The sequence below is a fragment of the Triturus cristatus genome, chromosome 5_2 (genome assembly GCF_964204655.1).
Source record: "Triturus cristatus chromosome 5_2, aTriCri1.1, whole genome shotgun sequence".
Taxonomy (NCBI): domain Eukaryota; kingdom Metazoa; phylum Chordata; class Amphibia; order Caudata; family Salamandridae; genus Triturus; species Triturus cristatus.
In genome coordinates, this window is record NC_140588.1 from 5,413,408 (window position 1) to 5,434,194 (window position 20,787).

Sequence of the window (20,787 nt, forward strand, 5' to 3'; positions counted from 1 at the left end):
AGTGAGTAAGTCAATGAGAGTGAGTGAGTCAGTGAGAATGAGTCAGTCAGTCATTGAGAAGGAGTCAGTCAGTGAGAGTGAGTCAGTCAGTGACACTGAGTCAGTCAGTCAGTAAGTGAGTCAGTCAGTGAGAGTGAGTGAGTCAATGAGTCAGTCAGAGAGTGAGTGAGTCAGAGATAGTGAGTGAGTCAGTCAGAGATAGAGAGTGAGTCAATCAGTGAGAGTGAGTCAGTCAGTCAGTCAGTGAGTCAGTCAGTGAAAGTGAGAAAGTCAGTGAGTCAGCCAGAGAGTGAGTCAGTCAGTCAGTAAGAGTGAGGCAGTCAGTGAGAGTGAGTGAGTCAGTGAGAGTGAGTCAGTCAGTGAGAGTGAGTCAATCAGTGAGAATGAGTCAGTCAGTGAGAGTGAGTCAGTCAGTCAGTGAGAGTGAGTCAGGCAGTGAGTCAGTGAGAGTGAGTCAGTCAGTCAGTGAGAGTCTGTCAATCAGTCAGTGAGAGTCAGTCAGTGAGTGAGTCAGTCAGTGAGTGAGAGTGAGTCAGTCAGTGAGTCAGTCAGTGAGAGTGAGTCAGTCAGTGAGTGAGTCAGTGAGTGTGAGTGAGTCAGTCAGTCAGTGAGTCAGTCAGTGAGAGTGAGTGAGGGAGTCAGTCAGTGAGTGAGTCAGTGAGTCAGTCAGAGAGTGAGTCAGTCAGAGTGAGTGTCAGTCAGTATGAGTGAGTGAGTCAGTCAGTGAAAGTGAGTCAGTCAGTGACAGTGAGTGAGTCGGAGTCACTCAGTCAGTGAGAGTTAGTGAGTGAGTCAGTCAGTGAGAGCGAGTGAGTTAGTGAGAGTGAGTGAGTCAGTGAGAGTGAGTCAGTCAGTCAGTGAGAAGGAGTCAGTCAGTCAGTCAGTCAGTGAGTCAGTCAGTGAAAGTGAGTGAGTCAGTGAGTCAGTCAGGGAGTGAGTGAGTCAGTCAGTGAGAGTGAGTCAGTCAGTGAGAGTGAGTGAGTCAGTCATTCAGTGAGAGTGAGTCAGTCAGTGAGAGTGAGTCAGTCAGTGAGAATGAGTCAGTCAGTGAGAGTGAGTCAGTCAGTCAGTCAGTGAGAGTGAGTCAGTCAGTGAGTCAGTGAGAGTGAGTCAGTCAGTCAGTGAGAGTCTGTCAGTCAGTCAGTGAGAGTCAGTCAGTCAGTGAGTCAGTGAGTGAGTCAGTCAGTAAAATAGTGAGAGTGAGTGAGTCAGTGAGTCAGTCAGAGAGGCAGTGAGTCAGTCAGTGAGAGTGAGTGAGTCAGTCAGTGAGAGTGAGTGAGTCAGTCAGTGAGAGCTGATTGAGTTAGTCAGAATCAGTCAGTCATTGAGACTGACTGAGTCAGTCAGTCAGTGAGAGTGAGTCAGTCAGTGAGTCAGTCAGGGAGAGTGAGTCAGTCAGTCAGTGAGTGTGAGTCAGTCAGTCAGTCATTGAGTCAATCAGTGAGAATGAGTGAGTGAGGGAGTCAGTCAGTGAGTCAGTCAGAGAGTGAGTTAGTCAGAGTGAGTCAGTCAGTGAGAGTTAGTGAGTGAGTGAGTCAGTGAGAGTGAGTGGGTCAGTGAGAGTGAATGAGTCAGTGAGAGTGAGTCAGTCAGTCAGTGAGAAGGAGTCAGTCAGTGAGAGTGAGTCAGTCAGTGAGACTGAGTCAGTCAGTCAGTGAGTCAGTCAGTCAGTCAGTGAGAGTGAGTGAGTCAGTCAGTGAGAGTGAGTCAGTCAGTGAGTCAGTCAGTCAGTGAGTCAGTCAGTGAAAGTGAGTGAGTCAGTGAGTCAGTCAGGGAGTGAGTGAGTCAGTCAGTGAGAGTGAGTCAGTCAGTGAGAGTGAGTGAGTCAGTCATTCAGTGAGAGTGAGTCAGTCAGTGAGAGTGAGTCAGTCAGTGAGAATGAGTCAGTCAGTGAGAGTGAGTCAGTCAGTGAGAGTGAGTCAGTCAGTGAGTCAGTGAGAGTGAGTCAGTCAGTCAGTGAGAGTCTGTAAGTCAGTCAGTGTGAGTCAGTCAGTGAGTCAGTCAGTCAGTGAGTGAGTCGGTCAGACAGTGAGAGTGAGTGAGTCAGTCAGTCAATGAGTCAGTCAGTGTGAGTGAGTCAGTCAGTGAAAGTGAGTCAGACAGTGGGAGTGAGTCAGTCAGTGAAAGTGAGTCAGTCAGTGGGAGTGAGTCAGTCAGTGAGAGTGAGTCAGTCAGTCAGTGAGAGTGAGTGAGTCAGTCAGTCAGTGAGAGGGAGTCAGTCAGTCAGTGAGAGTGAGTGAGTCAGTCAGTCAGTGAGACTGAGTCAGTCAGTGAGAGTGAGCCAGTCAGTGAGAATGATTCAGTCAGTCAGTGAGAATGAATAAGTCAGTCAGTGAGAGGGACTTAGTCAGTGTGAGTGAGTCAGTCAGTGAGTCACTCAGTCACTGAGAGTGAGTGAGGCAGTCAGTCAGTGAGTCAGTCAGTGAGAGTGAGTGAGTCAGTGAGTCAGTCAGAGAGTGAGTCAGTCAGTCAGTGTGAGTGAGTGAGTCAGTCAGTGTGAGTGAGTCAGTCAGTCATAGAGAGTGAGTGAGTCAGTCAGTGTGATTGAGTGAGTCAGTCAGAGAGAGTAAGTCATTCAGTGAGAGTGAGTGAGTCAGTGAATCAGTCAGTGAGAGTGAGTGAGTCAGTCAGTCAGTCAGTGAGTGTGAGTCAGTCAGTCAGTCAGTGAGTCAGTCAGTGAGAGTGAGTGAGGGAGTCAGTCAGTGAGTGAGTCAGTCAGAGAGTGAGTCAGTCAGAGTGAGTGTCAGTCAGTATGAGTGAGTGAGTCAGTCAGTGAAAGTGAGTCAGTCAGTGACAGTGAGTGAGTCAAAGTCAGTCAGTCAATGAGAGTTAGTGAGTGAGTGAGTCAGTGAGAGTGAGTGAGTCAGTGAGAGTGAGTAAGTCAGTGAGAGTGAGTGAGTCAGTGAGAGTGAGTCAGTCAGTCAGTGAGAAGGAGTCAGTCAGTGAGAGTGAGTCAGTCAGTGACACTGAGTCAGTCAGTCAGTAATTGAGTCAGTCAGTCAGTGAGAGTGAGTGAGTCAATGAGTCAGTCAGAGAGTGAGTGAGTCAAAGATAGTGAGTGAGTCAGTCAGAGATAGTGAGTGAGTCAATCAGTGAGAGTGAGTCAGTCAGTCAGTCAGTCAGTGAGTCAGTCACTGAAAGTGAGAAAGTCAGTGAGTCAGTCAGAGAGTGAGTGAGTGAGTCAGTGAGAGTGAGTGAGTCAGTCATTCAGTGAGAGTGAGTCAGTCAGTGACACTGAGTCAGTCAGTCAGTGAGTGAGTTAGTCAGTCAGTGAGAGTGAGTGAGTCAGTCAGTGAGAGGGAGTCAGTCAGTCAGTCAGTCAGTCAGTCAGTGAGTCAGTCAGTGAAAGTGAGTGAGTCAGTGGGTCAGTCAGGGAGTGAGTGAGTCCTTCAGTGAGAGTGAGTCAGTCAGTGAGAGTGAGTGAGTCAGTCATTCAGTGAGAGTGAGTCAGTCAGTGAGAATGAGCCAGTCAGTGAGAGTGAGTCAGTCAGTGAGAGTGAGTCAGTCAGTGAGTCAGTGAGAGTGAGTCAGTCAGTCAGTGAGAGTCTGTCAGTCAGTCAGTGAGAGTCAGTCAGTCAGTCAGTCAGTGAGTCAGTCAGTCAGACAGTGAGAGTGAGTGAGTCAGTGAGTCAGTCAGAGAGTGAGTCAGTCAGAGTGAGTGTCAGTCAGTATGAGTGAGTGAGTCAGTCAGTGAAAGTGAGTCAGTCAGTGACAGTGAGTGAGTCAGAGTCACTTAGTCAGTGAGAGTTAGTGAGTGAGTCAGTCAGTGAGAGCGAGTGAGTCAGTGAGAGTGAGTGAGTCAGTGAGAGTGAGTCAGTCAGTCAGTGAGAAGGAGTCAGTCAGTGAGAGTGAGTCAGACAGTGAGACTGAATCAGTCAGTCAGTGAGTGAGTCAGTCGGTCAGTGAGAGTGAGTGAGTCAATGAGTCAGTCAGAGAGTGAGTGAGTCAGAGATAGTGAGTGAGTCAGTCAGAGATAGTGAGTGAGTCAGTCAGTGAGAGTGAGTCAGTCAGTGAGTCAGTCAGTCAGTGAGTCAGTCAGTGAAAGTGAGTGAGTCAGTGAGTCAGTCAAGGAGTGAGTGAGTCAGTCAGTGAGAGTGAGTCAGCCAGTGAGAGTGAGTGAGTCAGTCATTCAGTGAGAATGAGTCAGTCAGTGAGAGTGAGTCAGTCAGTGAGAGTGAGTCAGTCAGTGAGAATGAGTCAGTCAGTGAGAGTGAGTCAGTCAGTCAGTGAGAGTGAGTCAGTCAGTGAGTCAGTGAGAGTGAGTCAGTCAGTCAGTGAGAGTCTGTCAGTCAGTCAGTGAGAGTCAGTCAGTGAGTGAGTCAGTCAGTGGGTGACTCAGTCAGTCAGTGAGAGTGAGTGAGTCAGTGAGTCAGTCAGAGAGGCAGTGAGTCAGTCAGTGAGAGTGAGTGAGTCAGTCAGTGAGAGTGAGTGAGTCAGTCAGTGAGAGCTGATTGAGTCAGTCAGAGTCAGTCAGTCAGTGAGAGTGACTAAGTCAGTCAGTCAGTGAGAGTGAGTCAGTCAGTGAGTCAGTCAGTGAGAGTGAGTCAGTAAGTCAGTGAGTGTGAGTGAGTGAGTCAGTCAGTGAGTCAATCAGTGAGAGTGAGTGAGTGAATGAGGGAGTCAGTCAGTGAGTCAGTCAGAGAGTGAGTCAGTCAAAGTGAGTGTCAGTCAGTGTGAGTGAGTCAGTCAGTGAGAGTGAGTGAGTCAGTCAGAGTCAGTCAGTCAGTGAGAGTCAGTCAGTCAGTGAGTCAGTTAGTCAGTGAGAGGGAGTCAGTCAGTGTGAGTGAGTCAGTCAGTGAGTCAGTCAGTCGGAGTGAGTGAGTCAGTGAGTCAGTGAGTGAGTCAGTCAGTGAGAGTCAGTGAGTCAGTCAGTGAGTCAGTCAGTGAGAGTGAGTCAGTCAGTGAGTCAGTCAGTGAGAGTGAGTCAGTCAGTCAGTCAGTGTGAGTGAGACAGTCAGTTAGTGAGAGTGAGTAAGTCAGTGAGAGTCAGTCAGTCAGTGAGAGTGAGTAAGTCAGTGAGAGTGAGTGAGTCAGTGAGAGTGAGTCAGTCAGTCAGTGAGAAGGAGTCAGTCAGTGAGAGTGAGTCAGTCAGTGACACTGAGTCAGTCAGTCAGTAAGTGAGTCAGTCAGTCAGTGAGAGTGAGTGAGTCAATGAGTCAGTCAGAGAGTGAGTGAGTCAGAGATAGTGAGTGAGTCAGTCAGAGATAGAGAGTGAGTCAATCAGTGAGAGTAAGTCAGTCAGTCAGTCAGTGAGTCAGTCAGTGAAAGTGAGAAAGTCAGTGAGTCAGCCAGAGAGTGAGTCAGTCAGTCAGTAAGAGTGAGGCAGTCAGTGAGAGTGAGTGAGTCAGTGAGAGTGAGTCAGTCAGTGAGAGTGAGTCAATCAGTGAGAATGAGTCAGTCGGTGAGAGTGAGCCAGTCAGTCAGTGAGAGTGAGTCAGGCAGTGAGTCAGTGAGAGTGAGTCAGTCAGTCAGTGAGAGTCTGTCAATCAGTCAGTGAGAGTCAGTCAGTGAGTGAGTCAGTCAGTGAGTGAGTCAGTCGGTCAGTGCGAGTGAGTGAGTAAGTCAGAGAGAGAGTGAGTCAGTCAGTGAGAGTGACTGAGAGTCAGTCAGTGAGAGTGAGTCAGTCAGTCAGTGACAGTGAGTCAGGCAGTGAGTCAGTGAGAGTGAGTCAGTCAGTCAGTGAGAGTCTGTCAATCAGTCAGTGAGGGTCAGTCAGTGAGTCAGTCAGTCAGTGAGTCAGTCAGTCATTCAGTGAGAGTGATTGAGTCAGTGAGTCAGTCAGAGAGGGAGTGAGTCAGTCAGTGAGAGTGAGTGAGTCAGTCAGTGAGAGTGAGTGAGTCAGTCAGTGAGAGCTGATTGAGTCAGTCAGAATCAGTCAGTCAGTGAGAGTGACTGAGTCAGTCAGTCAGTGAGAGTGAGTCAGTCAGTGAGTCAGTCAGTGAGTGTGAGTGAGTCAGTCAGTCAGTGAGTCAGTCAGTGAGAGTGAGTGAGGGAGTCAGTCAGTGAGTGAGTCAGTGAGTCAGTCAGAGAGTGAGTCAGTCAGAGTGAGTGTCAGTCAGTATGAGTGAGTGAGTCAGTCAGTGAAAGTGAGTCAGTCAGTGACAGTGAGTGAGTCAGAGTCACTCAGTCAGTGAGAGTTAGTGAGTGAGTCAGTCAGTGAGAGCGAGTGAGTCAGTGAGAGTGAGTGAGTAAGTGAGAGTGAGTCAGTCAGTCAGTGAGAAGGAGTCAGTCAGTGAGAGTGAGTCAGACAGTGAGACTGAATCAGTCAGTCAGTGAGTGAGTCAGTCGGTCAGTGAGAGTGAGTGAGTCAATGAGTCAGTCAGAGAGTGAGTGAGTCAGAGATAGTGAGTGAGTCAGTCAGAGATAGTGAGTGAGTCAGTCAGTGAGAGTGAGTCAGTCAGTGAGTCAGTGAGTCAGTGAGTCAGTGAGTCAGTCAGTGAAAGTGAGTGAGTCAGTCAGTGAGAGTGAGTCAGTCAGTGAGTCAGTCAGTCAGTGAGTCAGTCAGTGAAAGTGAGTGAGTCAGTGAGTCAGTCAGGGAGTGAGTGAGTCAGTCAGTGAGAGTGAGTCAGTCAGTGAGAGTGAGTGAGTCAGTCATTCAGTGAGAGTGAGTCAGTCAGTGAGAGTGAGTCAGTCAGTGAGAATGAGTCAGTCAGTGAGAGTGAGTCAGTCAGTGAGAGTGAGTCAGTCAGTGAGTCAGTGAGAGTGAGTCAGTCAGTCAGTGAGAGTCTGTAAGTCAGTCAGTGTGAGTCAGTCAGTGAGTCAGTCAGTCAGTGAGTGAGTCGGTCAGACAGTGAGAGTGAGTGAGTGAGTGAGTGAGTGAGTCAGTCAATGAGTCAGTCAGTGTGAGTGAGTCAGTCAGTGAAAGTGAGTCAGACAGTGGGAGTGAGTCAGTCAGTGAAAGTGAGTCAGTCAGTGGGAGTGAGTCAGTCAGTGAGAGTGAGTCAGTCAGTCAGTGAGAGTGAGTGAGTCAGTCAGTCAGTGAGAGGGAGTCAGTCAGTCAGTGAGAGTGAGTGAGTCAGTCAGTCAGTGAGACTTAGTCAGTCAGTGAGAGTGAGCCAGTCAGTGAGAATGAGTCAGTCAGTCAGTGAGAATGAATAAGTCAGTCAGTGAGAGGGACTCAGTCAGTGTGAGTGAGTCAGTCAGTGAGTCACTCAGTCACTGAGAGTGAATGAGGCAGTCAGTCAGTGAGTCAGTCAGTGAGAGTGAGTGAGTCAGTGAGTCAGTCAGAGAGTGAGTGAGTCAGTCAGTGTGAGTGAATGAGTCAGTCAGTGTGAGTGAGTCAGTCAGTCATAGAGAGTGAGTGAGTCAGTCAGTGTGATTGAGTGAGTCAGTCAGAGAGAGTAAGTCATTCAGTGAGAGTGAGTGAGTCAGTGAATCAGTCAGTGAGAGTGAGTGAGTGAGTCAGTCAGTCAGTCAGTGAGTCAGTCAGTGAGAGTGAGTCAGTCAGAGTGAGTGTCAGTCAGTATGAGTGAGTGAGTCAGTCAGTGAAAGTGAGTCAGTCAGTGACAGTGAGTGAGTCAAAGTCAGTCAGTCAATGAGAGTTAGTGAGTGAGTGAGTGAGTGAGTGAGTGAGTCAGTGAGAGTGAGTAAGTCAGTGAGAGTGAGTGAGTCAGTGAGAGTGAGTCAGTCAGTCAGTGAGAAGGAGTCAGTCAGTGAGAGTGAGTCAGTCAGTGACACTGAGTCAGTCAGTCAGTAATTGAGTCAGTCAGTCAGTGAGAGTGAGTGAGTCAATGAGTCAGTCAGAGAGTGAGTGAGTCAAAGATAGTGAGTGAGTCAGTCAGAGATAGGGAGTGAGGGAGTCAGTCAGTGAGTGAGTCAGTGAGTCAGTCAGGGAGTGAGTCAGTCAGAGTGAGTGTCAGTCAGTATGAGTGAGTGAGTCAGTCAGTGAAAGTGAGTCAGTCAGTGACAGTGAGTGAGTCAAAGTCAGTCAGTCAATGAGAGTTAGTGAGTGAGTGAGTGAGTGAGTGAGTGAGTCAGTGAGAGTGAGTAAGTCAGTGAGAGTGAGTGAGTCAGTCAGTCAGTCAGTGAGTCAGTCAGTGAAAGTGAGTGAGTCAGTGGGTCAGTCAGGGAGTGAGTGAGTCCTTCAGTGAGAGTGAGTCAGTCAGTGAGAGTGAGTGAGTCAGTCATTCAGTGAGAGTGAGTCAGTCAGTGAGAATGAGTCAGTCAGTGAGAGTGAGTCAGTCAGTGAGAGTGAGTCAGTCAGTGAGTCAGTGAGAGTGAGTCAGTCAGTCAGTGAGAGTCTGTCAGTCAGTCAGTGAGAGGGAGTGAGTCAGTGAGTCAGTCAGAGAGTGAGTCAGTCAGAGTGAGTGTCAGTCAGTATGAGTGAGTGCGTCAGTCAGTGAAAGTGAGTCAGTCAGTGACAGTGAGTGAGTCAGAGTCACTTAGTCAGTGAGAGTTAGTGAGTGAGTCAGTCAGTGAGAGCGAGTGAGTCAGTGAGAGTGAGTGAGTCAGTGAGAGTGAGTCAGTCAGTCAGTGAGAAGGAGTCAGTCAGTGAGAGTGAGTCAGACAGTGAGACTGAATCAGTCAGTCAGTGAGTGAGTCAGTCGGTCAGTGAGAGTGAGTGAGTCAATGAGTCAGTCAGAGAGTGAGTGAGTCAGAGATAGTGAGTGAGTCAGTCAGAGATAGTGAGTGAGTCAGTCAGTGAGAGTGAGTCAGTCAGTGAGAGTGAGTGAGTGAGTCAGTCAGAGTAAGTCAGTCAGTGAGAGTCAGTCAGTCAGTGAGTCAGTCAGTCAGTGAGAGGGAGTCAGTCAGTGTGAGTGAGTCAGTCAGTGAGTCAGTCAGTCGGAGTGAGTGAGTCAGTGAGTCAGTGAGTGAGTCAGTCAGTGAGAGTCAGTGAGTCAGTCAGTGAGTCAGTCAGTGAGAGTGAGTCAGTCAGTGAGTCAGTCAGTGAGAGTGAGTCAGTCAGTCAGTCAGTGTGAGTGAGACAGTCAGTTAGTGAGAGTGAGTAAGTCAGTGAGAGTCAGTCAGTCAGTGAGTGAGTGAGTCAGTCAGTGAGTGAGTCAGTCAGTCAGTGAGAGTCAGTCAGTCAGTGAGAGTGAGTGAGTCAGTCAGTGAGTCAGTCAGAGATAGTGAGTGAGTCAGTCAGTGAGAGTGAGTCAGTCAGTGAGTCAGTCAGTGAGAGTCAGTGAGTCAGTCAGTGAGTCAGTCAGTGAGAATGAGTCAGTCAGTGAATCAGTCAGTGAGAGTGAGTGAGTCAGTCAGTGAGAGTGAGTGAGTCAGTCAGTGAGACTGAGTCAGTCAGTGAAAGAGTCAGTGAGTCAGTCAGAGAGTGAGTCAGTCAGAGTGAGTGTCAGTCAGTATGAGTGAGTCAGTCAGTCAGTGAAAGTGAGTCAGTCAGTGACAGTGAGTGAGTCAAAGTCAGTCAGTCAGTGAGAGTTAGTGAGTGAGTGAGTCAGTGAGAGTGAGTGAGTCAGTGAGAGTGAGTAAGTCAGTGAGAGTGAGTGAGTCAGTGAGAGTGAGTCAGTCAGTCAGTGAGAAGGAGTCAGTCAGTGAGAGTGAGTCAGTCAGTGACACTGAGTCAGTCAGTCAGTAAGTGAGTCAGTCAGTCAGTGAGAGTGAGTGAGTAAATGAGACATGTCAGAGTGAGTGAGTAAATGAGACATGTCAGAGTGAGTGAGTCAGAGATAGTGAGTGAGTCAGTCAGAGATAGTGAGTGAGTCAATCAATGAGAGTGAGTGAGTCAGTCAGTCAGTCAGTGAGTCAGTCAGTGAAAGTGAGAAAGTCAGTGAGTCAGTCAGAGAGTGAGTGAGTCAGTCAGTGAGAGTGAGTCAGTCAGTGAGAGTGAGTCAGTCAGTGAGAGTCAGTCAGTCAGTGAGTCAGTGAGAGTGAGTCAGTCAGGCAGTAAGAGTCTGTCAGTCAGTCAGTGAGAGTCAGTCAGTGAGTGAGTCAGTCAGTGAGTCAGTCAGTGAGTCAGTCAGTGTGAGTGAGTCAGTCAGTGAAAGTGAGTCAGTCAGTGGGAGTGAGTCAGTCAGTGAGAGTGAGTCAGTCAGTCAGTGTGAGTGAGTCAGTCAATGAAAGTGAGTCAGTCAGTGGGAGTGAGTCAGTCAGTGAGAGTGAGTGAGTCAGTCAGTGAGAGTGAGTGAGTGAGTCAGTCAGTGAGAGTGAGTCAGTCAGTCAGTGAGAGTGAGTGAGTGAGTCAGTCAGTGAGAGTGAGTCAGTCAGTGAGAGTGAGCCAGTCAGTGAGAATGAGTCAGTCAGTCAGTGAGAGTGAATAAGTCAGTCAGTGAGAGGGACTCAGTCAGTGTGAGTGAGTCAGTCAGTGAGTTACTCAGTCACTGAAGTCACTGAGAGTGAGTGAGGCAGTCAGTCAGTGAGTCAGTCAGTGAGAGTGAGTGAGTCAGTGAGTCAGTCAGAGAGTGAGTGAGTCAGTCCGTGTGAGAGAGTGAGTCAGTAAGTGTGAGTGAGTGAGTCAGTCAGTGTGAGTGAGTCAGTCAGTCAGAGAGAGTGAGTGAGTCAGTCAGTGTGATTGAGTGAGTCAGTCAGAGAGAGTAAGTCATTCAGTGAGAGTGAGTGAGTCAGTGAATCAGTCAGTGAGAGTGAGTGAGTCAGTCTGTCAGTCAGTCAGTTAGGCAGTCAGTGAGAGTGAGTGAGGGAGTCAGTCAGTGTGATTGAGTGAGTCAGTCAGAGAGAGTAAGTCATTCAGTGAGAGTGAGTGAGTCAGTGAATCAGTCAGTGAGAGTGAGTGAGTCAGTCTGTCAGTCAGTCAGTTAGGCAGTCAGTGAGTGTGAGTGAGTCAGTCAGTCAGTGAGTCAGTCAGTGAGAGTGAGTGAGGGAGTCAGTCAGTGAGTGAGTCAGTGAGTCAGTCAGAGAGTGAGTCAGTCAGAGTGAGTGTCAGTCAGTATGAGTGAGTGAGTCAGTCAGTGAAAGTGAGTCAGTCAGTGACAGTGAGTGAGTCAAAGTCAGTCAGTCAGTGAGAGTTAGTGAGTGAGTCAGTGAGAGTGAGTGAGTCAGTGAGAGTGAGAGTGAGTAAGTCAATGAGAGTGAGTGAGTCAGTGAGAATGAGTCAGTCAGTCATTGAGAAGGAGTCAGTCAGTGAGAGTGAGTCAGTCAGTGACACTGAGTCAGTCAGTCAGTAAGTGAGTCAGTCAGTGAGAGTGAGTGAGTCAATGAGTCAGTCAGAGAGTGAGTGAGTCAGAGATAGTGAGTGAGTCAGTCAGAGATAGAGAGTGAGTCAATCAGTGAGAGTGAGTCAGTCAGTCAGTCAGTGAGTCAGTCAGTGAAAGTGAGAAAGTCAGTGAGTCAGCCAGAGAGTGAGTCAGTCAGTCAGTAAGAGTGAGGCAGTCAGTGAGAGTGAGTGAGTCAGTGAGAGTGAGTCAGTCAGTGAGAGTGAGTCAATCAGTGAGAATGAGTCAGTCAGTGAGAGTGAGTCAGTCAGTCAGTGAGAGTGAGTCAGGCAGTGAGTCAGTGAGAGTGAGTCAGTCAGTCAGTGAGAGTCTGTCAATCAGTCAGTGAGAGTCAGTCAGTGAGTGAGTCAGTCAGTGAGTGAGAGTGAGTCAGTCAGTGAGTCAGTCAGTGAGAGTGAGTCAGTCAGTGAGTGAGTCAGTGAGTGTGAGTGAGTCAGTCAGTCAGTGAGTCAGTCAGTGAGAGTGAGTGAGGGAGTCAGTCAGTGAGTGAGTCAGTGAGTCAGTCAGAGAGTGAGTCAGTCAGAGTGAGTGTCAGTCAGTATGAGTGAGTGAGTCAGTCAGTGAAAGTGAGTCAGTCAGTGACAGTGAGTGAGTCGGAGTCACTCAGTCAGTGAGAGTTAGTGAGTGAGTCAGTCAGTGAGAGCGAGTGAGTTAGTGAGAGTGAGTGAGTCAGTGAGAGTGAGTCAGTCAGTCAGTGAGAAGGAGTCAGTCAGTCAGTCAGTCAGTGAGTCAGTCAGTGAAAGTGAGTGAGTCAGTGAGTCAGTCAGGGAGTGAGTGAGTCAGTCAGTGAGAGTGAGTCAGTCAGTGAGAGTGAGTGAGTCAGTCATTCAGTGAGAGTGAGTCAGTCAGTGAGAGTGAGTCAGTCAGTGAGAATGAGTCAGTCAGTGAGAGTGAGTCAGTCAGTCAGTGAGAGTGAGTCAGTCAGTGAGTCAGTGAGAGTGAGTCAGTCAGTCAGTGAGAGTCTGTCAGTCAGTCAGTGAGAGTCAGTCAGTCAGTGAGTCAGTGAGTGAGTCAGTCAGTAAAATAGTGAGAGTGAGTGAGTCAGTGAGTCAGTCAGAGAGGCAGTGAGTCAGTCAGTGAGAGTGAGTGAGTCAGTCAGTGAGAGTGAGTGAGTCAGTCAGTGAGAGCTGATTGAGTTAGTCAGAATCAGTCAGTCATTGAGACTGACTGAGTCAGTCAGTCAGTGAGAGTGAGTCAGTCAGTGAGTCAGTCAGGGAGAGTGAGTCAGTCAGTCAGTGAGTGTGAGTCAGTCAGTCAGTCATTGAGTCAATCAGTGAGAATGAGTGAGTGAGGGAGTCAGTCAGTGAGTCAGTCAGAGAGTGAGTTAGTCAGAGTGAGTCAGTCAGTGAGAGTTAGTGAGTGAGTGAGTCAGTGAGAGTGAGTGAGTCAGTGAGAGTGAATGAGTCAGTGAGAGTGAGTCAGTCAGTCAGTGAGAAGGAGTCAGTCAGTGAGAGTGAGTCAGTCAGTGAGACTGAGTCAGTCAGTCAGTGAGTCAGTCAGTCAGTCAGTGAGAGTGAGTGAGTCAGTCAGTGAGAGTGAGTCAGTCAGTGAGTCAGTCAGTCAGTGAGTCAGTCAGTGAAAGTGAGTGAGTCAGTGAGTCAGTCAGGGAGTGAGTGAGTCAGTCAGTGAGAGTGAGTCAGTCAGTGAGAGTGAGTGAGTCAGTCATTCAGTGAGAGTGAGTCAGTCAGTGAGAGTGAGTCAGTCAGTGAGAATGAGTCAGTCAGTGAGAGTGAGTCAGTCAGTGAGAGTGAGTCAGTCAGTGAGTCAGTGAGAGTGAGTCAGTCAGTCAGTGAGAGTCTGTAAGTCAGTCAGTGTGAGTCAGTCAGTGAGTCAGTCAGTCAGTGAGTGAGTCGGTCAGACAGTGAGAGTGAGTGAGTCAGTCAGTCAATGAGTCAGTCAGTGTGAGTGAGTCAGTCAGTGAAAGTGAGTCAGACAGTGGGAGTGAGTCAGTCAGTGAAAGTGAGTCAGTCAGTGGGAGTGAGTCAGTCAGTGAGAGTGAGTCAGTCAGTCAGTGAGAGTGAGTGAGTCAGTCAGTCAGTGAGAGGGAGTCAGTCAGTCAGTGAGAGTGAGTGAGTCAGTCAGTCAGTGAGACTGAGTCAGTCAGTGAGAGTGAGCCAGTCAGTGAGAATGATTCAGTCAGTCAGTGAGAATGAATAAGTCAGTCAGTGAGAGGGACTTAGTCAGTGTGAGTGAGTCAGTCAGTGAGTCACTCAGTCACTGAGAGTGAGTGAGGCAGTCAGTCAGTGAGTCAGTCAGTGAGAGTGAGTGAGTCAGTGAGTCAGTCAGAGAGTGAGTCAGTCAGTCAGTGTGAGTGAGTGAGTCAGTCAGTGTGAGTGAGTCAGTCAGTCATAGAGAGTGAGTGAGTCAGTCAGTGTGATTGAGTGAGTCAGTCAGAGAGAGTAAGTCATTCAGTGAGAGTGAGTGAGTCAGTGAATCAGTCAGTGAGAGTGAGTGAGTCAGTCAGTCAGTCAGTGAGTGTGAGTCAGTCAGTCAGTCAGTGAGTCAGTCAGTGAGAGTGAGTGAGGGAGTCAGTCAGTGAGTGAGTCAGTCAGAGAGTGAGTCAGTCAGAGTGAGTGTCAGTCAGTATGAGTGAGTGAGTCAGTCAGTGAAAGTGAGTCAGTCAGTGACAGTGAGTGAGTCAAAGTCAGTCAGTCAATGAGAGTTAGTGAGTGAGTGAGTCAGTGAGAGTGAGTGAGTCAGTGAGAGTGAGTAAGTCAGTGAGAGTGAGTGAGTCAGTGAGAGTGAGTCAGTCAGTCAGTGAGAAGGAGTCAGTCAGTGAGAGTGAGTCAGTCAGTGACACTGAGTCAGTCAGTCAGTAATTGAATCAGTCAGTCAGTGAGAGTGAGTGAGTCAATGAGTCAGTCAGAGAGTGAGTGAGTCAAAGATAGTGAGTGAGTCAGTCAGAGATAGTGAGTGAGTCAATCAGTGAGAGTGAGTCAGTCAGTCAGTCAGTCAGTGAGTCAGTCACTGAAAGTGAGAAAGTCAGTGAGTCAGTCAGAGAGTGAGTGAGTGAGTCAGTGAGAGTGAGTGAGTCAGTCATTCAGTGAGAGTGAGTCAGTCAGTGACACTGAGTCAGTCAGTCAGTGAGTGAGTTAGTCAGTCAGTGAGAGTGAGTGAGTCAGTCAGTGAGAGGGAGTCAGTCAGTCAGTCAGTCAGTCAGTGAGTCAGTCAGTGAAAGTGAGTGAGTCAGTGGGTCAGTCAGGGAGTGAGTGAGTCCTTCAGTGAGAGTGAGTCAGTCAGTGAGAGTGAGTGAGTCAGTCATTCAGTGAGAGTGAGTCAGTCAGTGAGAATGAGCCAGTCAGTGAGAGTGAGTCAGTCAGTGAGAGTGAGTCAGTCAGTGAGTCAGTGAGAGTGAGTCAGTCAGTCAGTGAGAGTCTGTCAGTCAGTCAGTGAGAGTCAGTCAGTCAGTCAGTCAGTGAGTCAGTCAGTCAGACAGTGAGAGTGAGTGAGTCAGTGAGTCAGTCAGAGAGTGAGTCAGTCAGAGTGAGTGTCAGTCAGTATGAGTGAGTGAGTCAGTCAGTGAAAGTGAGTCAGTCAGTGACAGTGAGTGAGTCAGAGTCACTTAGTCAGTGAGAGTTAGTGAGTGAGTCAGTCAGTGAGAGCGAGTGAGTCAGTGAGAGTGAGTGAGTCAGTGAGAGTGAGTCAGTCAGTCAGTGAGAAGGAGTCAGTCAGTGAGAGTGAGTCAGACAGTGAGACTGAATCAGTCAGTCAGTGAGTGAGTCAGTCGGTCAGTGAGAGTGAGTGAGTCAATGAGTCAGTCAGAGAGTGAGTGAGTCAGAGATAGTGAGTGAGTCAGTCAGAGATAGTGAGTGAGTCAGTCAGTGAGAGTGAGTCAGTCAGTGAGTCAGTCAGTCAGTGAGTCAGTCAGTGAAAGTGAGTGAGTCAGTGAGTCAGTCAAGGAGTGAGTGAGTCAGTCAGTGAGAGTGAGTCAGCCAGTGAGAGTGAGTGAGTCAGTCATTCAGTGAGAATGAGTCAGTCAGTGAGAGTGAGTCAGTCAGTGAGAGTGAGTCAGTCAGTGAGAATGAGTCAGTCAGTGAGAGTGAGTCAGTCAGTCAGTGAGAGTGAGTCAGTCAGTGAGTCAGTGAGAGTGAGTCAGTCAGTCAGTGAGAGTCTGTCAGTCAGTCAGTGAGAGTCAGTCAGTGAGTGAGTCAGTCAGTGGGTGACTCAGTCAGTCAGTGAGAGTGAGTGAGTCAGTGAGTCAGTCAGAGAGGCAGTGAGTCAGTCAGTGAGAGTGAGTGAGTCAGTCAGTGAGAGTGAGTGAGTCAGTCAGTGAGAGCTGATTGAGTCAGTCAGAGTCAGTCAGTCAGTGAGAGTGACTAAGTCAGTCAGTCAGTGAGAGTGAGTCAGTCAGTGAGTCAGTCAGTGAGAGTGAGTCAGTAAGTCAGTGAGTGTGAGTGAGTGAGTCAGTCAGTGAGTCAATCAGTGAGAGTGAGTGAGTGAATGAGGGAGTCAGTCAGTGAGTCAGTCAGAGAGTGAGTCAGTCAAAGTGAGTGTCAGTCAGTGTGAGTGAGTCAGTCAGTGAGAGTGAGTGAGTCAGTCAGAGTCAGTCAGTCAGTGAGAGTCAGTCAGTCAGTGAGTCAGTTAGTCAGTGAGAGGGAGTCAGTCAGTGTGAGTGAGTCAGTCAGTGAGTCAGTCAGTCGGAGTGAGTGAGTCAGTGAGTCAGTGAGTGAGTCAGTCAGTGAGAGTCAGTGAGTCAGTCAGTGAGTCAGTCAGTGAGAGTGAGTCAGTCAGTGAGTCAGTCAGTGAGAGTGAGTCAGTCAGTCAGTCAGTGTGAGTGAGACAGTCAGTTAGTGAGAGTGAGTAAGTCAGTGAGAGTCAGTCAGTCAGTGAGAGTGAGTAAGTCAGTGAGAGTGAGTGAGTCAGTGAGAGTGAGTCAGTCAGTCAGTGAGAAGGAGTCAGTCAGTGAGAGTGAGTCAGTCAGTGACACTGAGTCAGTCAGTCAGTAAGTGAGTCAGTCAGTCAGTGAGAGTGAGTGAGTCAATGAGTCAGTCAGAGAGTGAGTGAGTCAGAGATAGTGAGTGAGTCAGTCAGAGATAGAGAGTGAGTCAATCAGTGAGAGTAAGTCAGTCAGTCAGTCAGTGAGTCAGTCAGTGAAAGTGAGAAAGTCAGTGAGTCAGCCAGAGAGTGAGTCAGTCAGTCAGTAAGAGTGAGGCAGTCAGTGAGAGTGAGTGAGTCAGTGAGAGTGAGTCAGTCAGTGAGAGTGAGTCAATCAGTGAGAATGAGTCAGTCGGTGAGAGTGAGTCAGTCAGTCAGTGAGAGTGAGTCAGGCAGTGAGTCAGTGAGAGTGAGTCAGTCAGTCAGTGAGAGTCTGTCAATCAGTCAGTGAGAGTCAGTCAGTGAGTGAGTCAGTCAGTGAGTGAGTCAGTCGGTCAGTGCGAGTGAGTGAGTAAGTCAGAGAGAGAGTGAGTCAGTCAGTGAGAGTGACTGAGAGTCAGTCAGTGAGAGTGAGTCAGTCAGTCAGTGACAGTGAGTCAGGCAGTGAGTCAGTGAGAGTGAGTCAGTCAGTCAGTGAGAGTCTGTCAATCAGTCAGTGAGAGTCAGTCAGTGAGTCAGTCAGTCAGTGAGTCAGTCAGTCATTCAGTGAGAGTGATTGAGTCAGTGAGTCAGTCAGAGAGGGAGTGAGTCAGTCAGTGAGAGTGAGTGAGTCAGTCAGTGAGAGTGAGTGAGTCAGTCAGTGAGAGCTGATTGAGTCAGTCAGAATCAGTCAGTCAGTGAGAGTGACTGAGTCAGTCAGTCAGTGAGAGTGAGTCAGTCAGTGAGTCAGTCAGTGAGTGTGAGTGAGTCAGTCAGTCAGTGAGTCAGTCAGTGAGAGTGAGTGAGGGAGTCAGTCAGTGAGTGAGTCAGTGAGTCAGTCAGAGAGTGAGTCAGTCAGAGTGAGTGTCAGTCAGTATGAGTGAGTGAGTCAGTCAGTGAAAGTGAGTCAGTCAGTGACAGTGAGTGAGTCAGAGTCACTCAGTCAGTGAGAGTTAGTGAGTGAGTCAGTCAGTGAGAACGAGTGAGTCAGTGAGAGTGAGTGAGTAAGTGAGAGTGAGTCAGTCAGTCAGTGAGAAGGAGTCAGTCAGTGAGAGTGAGTCAGACAGTGAGACTGAATCAGTCAGTCAGTGAGTGAGTCAGTCGGTCAGTGAGAGTGAGTGAGTCAATGAGTCAGTCAGAGAGTGAGTGAGTCAGAGATAGTGAGTGAGTCAGTCAGAGATAGTGAGAGAGTCAGTCAGTGAGAGTGAGTCAGTCAGTGAGTCAGTGAGTCAGTGAGTCAGTGAGTCAGTCAGTGAAAGTGAGTGAGTCAGTGAGTCAGTCAGGGAGTGAGTGAGTCAGTCAGTGAGAGTGAGTCAGTCCGTGAGAGTGAGTGAGTCAGTCATTCAGTGAGAGTGAGTCAGTCAGTGAGAGTGAGTCAGTCAGTGAGAATGAGTCAGTCAGTGAGAGTGAGTCAGTCAGTCAGGGAGAGTGAGTCAGTCAGTGAGTCAGTGAGAGTGAGTCAGTCAGTCAGTGAGAGTCTGTCAGTCAGTCAGTGAGAGTCAGTCAGTGAGTCAGTCAGTCAGTGAGTCAGTCAGTCAAATAGTGAGAGTGAGTGAGTCAGTGAGTCAGTCAGAGAGGCAGTGAGTCAGTCAGTGAGAGTGAGTGAGTCAGTCAGTGAGAGTGAGTGAGTCAGTCAGTGAGAGCTGATTGAGTTAGTCAGAATCAGTCAGTCAGTGAGACTGACTGAGTCAGTCAGTCAGTGAGAGTGAGTCAGTCAGTGAGTCAGTCAGTGAGAGTGAGTCAGTCAGTCAGTGAGTGTGAGTCAGTCAGTCAGTCATTGAGTCAATCAGTGAGAATGAGTGAGTGAGGGAGTCAGTCAGTGAGTCAGTCAGAGAGTGAGTCAGTCAGAGTGAGTCAGTCAGTGAGAGTTAGTGAGTGAGTGAGTCAGTGAGAGTGAGTGAGTCAGTGAGAGTGAGTGAGTCAGTGAGAGTGAATGAGTCAGTGAGAGTGAGTCAGTCAGTCAGTGAGAAGGAGTCAGTCAGTGAGACTGAGTCAGTCAGTCAGTGAGTCAGTCAGTCAGTCAGTGAGAGTGAGTGAGTCAGTCAGTGAGAGTGAGTCAGTCAGGGAGTCAGTCAGTCAGTGAGTCAGTCAGTGAAAGTGAGTGAGTCAGTGAGTCAGTCAGGGAGTGAGAGAGTCAGTCAGTGAGAGTGAGTCAGTCAGTGAGAGTGAGTGAGTCAGTCATTCAGTGAGAGTGAGTCAGTCAGTGAGAGTGAGTCAGTCAGTGAGAATGAGTCAGTCAGTGAGAGTGAGTCAGTCAGTGAGAGTGAGTCAGTCAGTGAGTCAGTGAGAGTGAGTCAGTCAGTCAGTGAGAGTCTGTAAGTCAGTCAGTGTGAGTCAGTCAGTGAGTCAGTCAGTCAGGGAGTGAGTCGGTCAGACAGTGAGAGTGAGTGAGTGAGTGAGTGAGTCAGTCAATGAGTCAGTCAGTGTGAGTGAGTCAGTCAGTGAAAGTGAGTCAGACAGTGGGAGTGAGTCAGTCTGTGAAAGTGAGTCAGTCAGTGGGAGGTAGTCAGTCAGTGAGAGTGAGTCAGTCAGTCAGTGAGAGTGAGTGAGTCAGTCAGTCAGTGAGAGGGAGTCAGTCAGTCAGTGAGAGTGAGTGAGTCAGTCAGTCAGTGAGACTGAGTCAGTCAGTGAAAGTGAGTCAGACAGTGGGAGTGAGTCAGTCTGTGAAAGTGAGTCAGTCAGTGGGAGGTAGTCAGTCAGTGAGAGTGAGTCAGTCAGTCAGTGAGAGTGAGTGAGTCAGTCAGTCAGTGAGAGGGAGTCAGTCAGTCAGTGAGTGTGAGTGAGTCAGTCAGTCAGTGAGTCAGTCAGTGAGAGTGAGTGAGGGAGTCAGTCAGTGAGTGAGTCAGTGAGTCAGTCAGAGAGTGAGTCAGTCAGAGTGAGTGTCAGTCAGTATGAGTGAGTGAGTCAGTCAGTGAAAGTGAGTCAGTCAGTGACAGTGAGTGAGTCAGAGTCACTCAGTCAGTGAGAGTTAGTGAGTCAGTCAGTGAGAGCGAGTGAGTCAGTGAGAGTGAGTGAGTAAGTGAGAGTGAGTCAGTCAGTCAGTGAGAAGGAGTCAGTCAGTGAGAGTGAGTCAGACAGTGAGACTGAATCAGTCAGTCAGTGAGTGAGTCAGTCGGTCAGTGAGAGTGAGTGAGTCAATGAGTCAGTCAGAGAGTGAGTGAGTCAGAGATAGTGAGTGAGTCAGTCAGAGATAGTGAGTGAGTCAGTCAGTGAGAGTGAGTCAGTCAGTGAGTCAGTGAGTCAGTGAGTCAGTCAGTGAAAGTGAGTGAGTCAGTGAGTCAGTCAGGGAGTGAGTGAGTCAGTCAGTGAGAGTGAGTCAGTCCGTGAGAGTGAGTGAGTCAGTCATTCAGTGAGAGTGAGTCAGTCAGTGAGAGTGAGTCAGTCAGTGAGAATGAGTCAGTCAGTGAGAGTGAGTCAGTCAGTCAGGAAGAGTGAGTCAGTCAGTGAGTCAGTGAGAGTGAGTCAGTCAGTCAGTGAGAGTCTGTCAGTCAGTCAGTGAGAGTCAGTCAGTGAGTGAGTCAGTCAGTGAGTCAGTCAGTCAAATAGTGAGAGTGAGTGAGTCAGTGAGTCAGTCAGAGAGGCAGTGAGTCAGTCAGTGAGAGTGAGTGAGTCAGTCAGTGAGAGTGAGTGAGTCAGTCAGTGAGAGCTGATTGAGTTAGTCAGAATCAGTCAGTCAGTGAGACTGACTGAGTCAGTCAGTCAGTGAGAGTGAGTCAGTCAGTGAGTCAGTCAGTGAGAGTGAGTCAGTCAGTCAGTGAGTGTGAGTTAGTCAGTCAGTCATTGAGTCAATCAGTGAGAATGAGTGAGTGAGGGAGTCAGTCAGTGAGTCAGTCAGAGAGTGAGTCAGTCAGAGTGAGTCAGTCAGTGAGAGTTAGTGAGTGAGTGAGTCAGTCAGAGTGAGTGAGTCAGTGAGAGTGAGTGAGTCAGTGAGAGTGAATGAGTCAGTGAGAGTGAGTCAGTCAGTCAGTGAGAAGGAGTCAGTCAGTGAGACTGAGTCAGTCAGTCAGTGAGTCAGTCAGTCAGTCAGTGAGAGTGAGTCAGTCAGTCAGTGAGAGTGAGTCAGTCAGGGAGTCAGTCAGTCAGTGAGTCAGTCAGTGAAAGTGAGTGAGTCAGTGAGTCAGTCAGGGAGTGAGAGAGTCAGTCAGTGAGAGTGAGTCAGTCAGTGAGAGTGAGTGAGTCAGTCATTCAGTGAGAGTGAGTCAGTCAGTGAGAGTGAGTCAGTCAGTGAGAATGAGTCAGTCAGTGAGAGTGAGTCAGTCAGTGAGAGTGAGTCAGTCAGTGAGTCAGTGAGAGTGAGTCAGTCAGTCAGTGAGAGTCTGTAAGTCAGTCAGTGTGAGTCAGTCAGTGAGTCAGTCAGTCAGGGAGTGAGTCGGTCAGACAGTGAGAGTGAGTGAGTGAGTGAGTGAGTGAGTCAGTCAATGAGTCAGTCAGTGTGAGTGAGTCAGTCAGTGAAAGTGAGTCAGACAGTGGGAGTGAGTCAGTCTGTGAAAGTGAGTCAGTCAGTGGGAGGTAGTCAGTCAGTGAGATTGAGTCAGTCAGTCAGTGAGAGTGAGTGAGTCAGTCAGTCAGTGAGAGGGAGTCAGTCAGTCAGTGAGAGTGAGTGAGTCAGTCAGTCAGTGAGACTGAGTCAGTCAGTGAGAGTGAGCCAGTC